Raw genomic sequence first — 5,080 nt, 5'->3', positions numbered from 1 at the left:
ACTTGCCCTAAACGTCTGACAGCAATACAATAATATGGGTGCAGATGAAGTACAGTATATGCCATAAGTACCAAAGCAAATCGTCAGTCAGTATATGGATTAGGGCTACACCACCATTTAACCTGATCGAAACATGCCACATTATTCCAGTGATGAGTGGCCGCCATGTACTCTGATGACATTTAATATCCATAAGCCAACAAAGCATTTTTTATTAAATTCATTATTAGCTTTACCACAGCCATACATCAAAACATTTCTGACGGGCTAATGTTGCTATTCGCGTCCCCAGTGTTGACGTAATCAATATTGTTGCTATGGATCAGATGATATTGCAGGGTGATATAATTAAAAAGTGGATTTAGTACAAACATCCGAGTTTATGTTATTCGGAAACTCGCAAACGCCCGTAAATATTAGTGAAACGGTTTTCGATATTTATCTCCACTCTTTCCCTTTAATATCATTACCTTGTTACTGGTTCTTCCTGGAAACTTGGCTACTTTACACGCGTTTTTCTTCAATAACTCTTCTCTTTATTACTTTCGCCTTTTCTTCCTCTTTTAACGTTGTGACTTAAGACCCATATTTGCCGGCTCTCTTCACCACAATTCTTTCTTTACCCTTTTCTGTTGTTACTCCTTCCGCGTCGTAAAACTTGGCTACTTTACACGTGTTTTTCTTCAATAACTTTTCTCTTTATTACTTTCGCCTTTTCTTCCCCTTTTAAAATAGACTCAACGCCCGTATTTGCCGGCTCTCTTTACCACGATTCATTCTTTACCTTCTGCTGTAGTTACTCCTTCCGTGTCGAAAAATTTGGCTACTTTACGTGTTTTTCCTTCAATATCTCTTCTCTTTATCACTTTCGCCTTTTCTTCCCTTTTTAAAATAGACTCAACGCCCATATTTGCCGGCTCTCTTTACCACGATTCATTCTTTACCTTCTGCTGTAGTTACTCCTTCCGTGTCGAAAAATTTGGCTACTTTACGTGTTTTTCCTTCAATAACTTTTCTCTTTATTACTTTCTATTTTTCTTCCGCTTTTAACAGTGACTCAACACCCATATTTGCCGGCTCTCTTCACCGCGACTTTTTCTTTACCTTCTGTTGTTGGTACTCCTCCCTTCCTCACCTCTCACGTCGTAAAACATTTATTTCTCTCCCCTTCTCCTCCTCTCCCGCCCTCCTCGTCTTTCTCTTTGTCCTCTTCTCCCTCCTTCCAAAGCTTAGCACCGCCTCACTTTCCACATTCTTTCTCTTTACTCTTTTCTCTCTTTCCTCTCCTTACCTTTTTCACTTTACTTATTTCTCTTTCCACTTCTCGCTCTTTAAAAGTCTTGCATGAGTTCGAGCATCAGTCACATCGCCCACTGTCAACCTTACCGGGCCTGCTCCGAGGTGCTGCGCCTTGTCCTAGCCTCCCATCCATTCCCTGCCTTGTCCAGTCTCGTCTCACCCTATTGCCTTCTCTCCAGTCCACCTCCTCACGGTCACACATCAGAAATTTACCTTACCTTGCCTGCTGCGAAGTTCTGTGCCTCGCCCTAACTTCCCTTCCCTTCCCTTCTCTTACCAGTCTCGCCTTACCCTGTTGTCCCCCGCTCACTCCCTCACGTCAGAAGTTACTGTGGACCTCGACCCGAACTTCCCCATAAGTCTGTCCCGCAAGACTTCTTCGTACGACATAAAAAAATAACATAAAAATTGCATGCGGCCAACTTCTCGTGCGCTCGCGGCGTTTGAAGACATTAAAATAAAAGGAACCTTGGTAGGAGTTGTGTTTTTTTTTTCTTTTTCTTTTTTTGGCTGCAAGACGATGGTGATGGCAGGACTTCAAAGGTGAAAATGACACGAATGCACACACACACACACACACCTCCCCCTCCCACCACCCACCCAACACTAGGAGCAAAAGTCTAAAGGTAACACTCATCAAATCGCTCTCCGGAACCTGGAGTCAACCTTCAAAAGTGTCAGGAAATGAAGCGGCTGAGTGGGAGGGAGAGAAGTGGGTGGTGAAGGGGGGCGGGGGGAGGACAAGGAGTGCCAGCGCGGCGAGCGGACGCGTGAAAAAAAGGAGGGAAAGGGGGGGCAGCAGGGGAAGGAAGAACGATGATGGAGCTAAAAAGGAGGAGAAGGAGGAAAGTGAGGTTATAAATGTAAAAATGAAAACTGCGGAGAAAATAAGTTGCGTGAAGGTGACAAGTAAATATTTTGTAGCATTCACCGTGATTCTTATTCGTTGTAGCTAATTTGATTTTTATTCTTGAAATACTTAAAAAAACGAAGAATATTTTTAATCAGATGTTGAAACAGTTTCCAATAATTTTAGCATTTCGTTAGTGATCTTTGTCCTCTTTTTCATATTCTCTATAAAAAATCCTTAACCTGCTGACACAAATACACACATAAACACACACAAACAGCAAGTTCAAACACGTTATCATATAGAGCCTCTTGTTTTCATTGTTGTCGAGGTTTAGGTCATTCAAGGAAGATACCATTTTTTTTACACTAACACCTCAAGGGAAAAAAAAGGAAAGAAAAAGGAAAAAGAAAAGAAAAAATATATATACTTCGCCATGTTGGGCACGTAAACTACATCCCGCTTCGTTTAGCCCAGGTGGAGGGTCAACTGGATTGGAGACGCGCTGAGTGAGGTAAGAATGTGGGGTTAGTGGAAGCCCCTGCCGCCACCACAACCACCATCACAACCCAACCCAACCACCCAAGAACAACAACAACTACTACTACTACTTCTACCAACTCAACCCAACCACCTAAGAACGACAGCTACTACTACTGCCAGTAACCCGACCCATCAAAACTCAATCACCCAAGAACAACAACTACTACTACTACTACTACTACTACTACTACTACTACTGCTATTTCTGCTTCTACTGCTACTACTACTAATACGAACTGACGAACTACAGTAACAGTGACCTATTTCATATTCTCTTCTTCCTAGCGCGAGTTTCGTCCGTCAAAGGGGAAGACCCACAAACACTTCGCCATTTATCGCGGGCAAGAAGATCGAGGTTTATTGCGCGTCTCTTAAAGGTGATGGTCCGCCCTTCTCCTTCTCCACACACACCTCACCCCTCCCTCACCTCCTCTAACGCCTCCACACACACCAAACTCCTCCCTCACCTCCTCTTAGCACGCCTTACTTGTCAGCAATAACCATTTTCCTATTGTATGCCAAAATCCTGCTAGTAATAACTAGTCTCAAGGATCGTGCAGTTGTTTTTCTTATCTTTTTCGGCTCGATGTATTCTCTGATGGTTGTCGCGCTCTTGCAAGTTTGTTTTTGTAATTACCTTACTCTTGCATACCTAAATCTTGCTGAAAATAACTACTCTTCGGGATCATGCGTTTTTTTTTTCTTCTTTCGAATCGTTGTAAATGTTTTAAGAAAGTTGTGTCGTCCTGCAAGACGCCGCCTGGATGCTCAACGGCGGTACCTGAGTTCTGGGTCCTTGCGTCCCCTCCTCCTCACGGCCCTCTCATCAAGCCCTAAGGGAGTATTTACCTCGCCCTTCCCCGCGCACTTCCAGGTGTTATTTTTTCATAATTGGTAAACTTTCCAAATAAAGACCTCAAGTACATGCTTATCTTCTTCAGCGTCTCGAAAGAAAATATATTGTATGGGAACCTATTATAAAGTAGCGTTTTAGCATTTTTTTTTTATCGTAAACAGCGTGATGACTTTACAGGAAATACAGTTAAGTCTGATGCTTGCTAAAGTGAAGGATGATATGCCAGGGTGACTAGGGTTGTAAAATTCCCGGGGAATTTGAGAGGGGAAACTTTCCATGGGAATTAGCCAATGGTGCCTTAGGACTTTATTTTTTGAGGATGAGGTTATTGTTGCCTCTTTAGACTTCAGTTTTAGGGGGCTGTAAGTGAATGTCTCTTAGGCCGGTGGTGGCGCAGGCAGGATTGTTAAAGTGACGCCTATTGAGGCACATGCAGCCCTCCGGTTACTAACCAAACCAAGCCTAACAAAACCCCGAAGAGTTACTGTAGGTCTTGACTCAGAAAATTCATTGAGGTAAAGTTTAGGGTATCTTCAAACAACTGATTGCCAGCACCTTATGGTATACATCAACAAAGAATATCCTCAATTTGTTGTATAGAAAGCCTCATTAGTAATGAAGGATATATGAATTTCCTGAGTCAAGACCTATAATGACTTTTTGGGGTTTTGTTAGGTTAGGTTAGGTAAGGGTAAGTTTAGGGTATCGTTAAACACATGATAGCCAGCAACTTATGGGTATAAATCAACAAAGAATGGCCTCAGTTTGTTGTATAGAAAATTCCCTGAATTTTTCCTTGGAAAGTTTCTATTTTTCCGGAAACTTCCCCATTCTTTGCAACCCTAAGTGTGACCTCTGACCTCTCTTTTTCCCCTAACCTTCGGCGGTGACCTTTTATTGTTTACAGAAATATCCCTTGGGTCGTGTTGTCCCTCGTCGCCTCCTTGGTATAATTCATGCGGTGACGATGAAAAATATGGAAATGAAGAGCAAAACGAGAGAGAGAGAGAGAGAGAGAGAGAGAGAGAGAGAGAGAGAGAGAGAGAGAGAGAGAGAGAGAGAGAGAGAGAGAGAGAGAGAGAGAGAGAGAGAGAGTATTAATCCCTTAAACAACAGACTAATATACCGGTCGGATTTGATGAACGACCTCTCAAAAGTTCCTACTCGTGCATAATATCAAGAAGGGGAGATGAAGGGCCCGCACTCCTGAATAGCTCTGAGTATTGACTAGCCTAGACTCACGCACCGTTAAGACACGTTCCCACACAAAGGAGCCAGAATAAGAACACCAGATGTGGATGCACTTACCATTTGCCGAGAACCTGTGCCGTGAATAATTCTGCCAGGCTGGGGTCGGAGAATCATGGCAACATTAGGGTTTCTTATGGCCAGACTAGCTGAAGGCACGCCGTCCCTCACACAGCGACATCTAAACGTCCTATCCGGAAGCTATTCTGACACCTGGTCCTGCGCATGCCTGAGAAAGAACGAGTAAAACATAATAATAAAAATAAGAAGCAATAATATAAACA

At 43.0% G+C, this 5,080-nt stretch overlaps 1 protein-coding gene across 1 annotated transcript in view; it reads right to left on the bottom strand.

Moving 5' to 3' along the window:
* The window catches only part of LOC126996594 (neurotrypsin-like), a 46,705-nt gene extending 41,830 nt beyond the window's left edge, over positions 1–4,875 (bottom strand). Inside the window, exon 1 of the mRNA XM_050857201.1 lies at positions 4,857–4,875. The gene's annotated coding sequence lies outside the window, so the exon portion shown is untranslated. The remainder of the gene's footprint in view (positions 1–4,856) is intronic.
* Positions 4,876–5,080: the final 205 nt, after the last annotated feature.

This window comes from Eriocheir sinensis, chromosome 10 (assembly GCF_024679095.1).
Source record: "Eriocheir sinensis breed Jianghai 21 chromosome 10, ASM2467909v1, whole genome shotgun sequence".
Taxonomy (NCBI): Eukaryota; Metazoa; Arthropoda; class Malacostraca; order Decapoda; family Varunidae; genus Eriocheir; species Eriocheir sinensis.
Note: the sequence above shows the minus strand (reverse complement) of the source record. Positions and strands in the feature narration are given on the sequence as shown.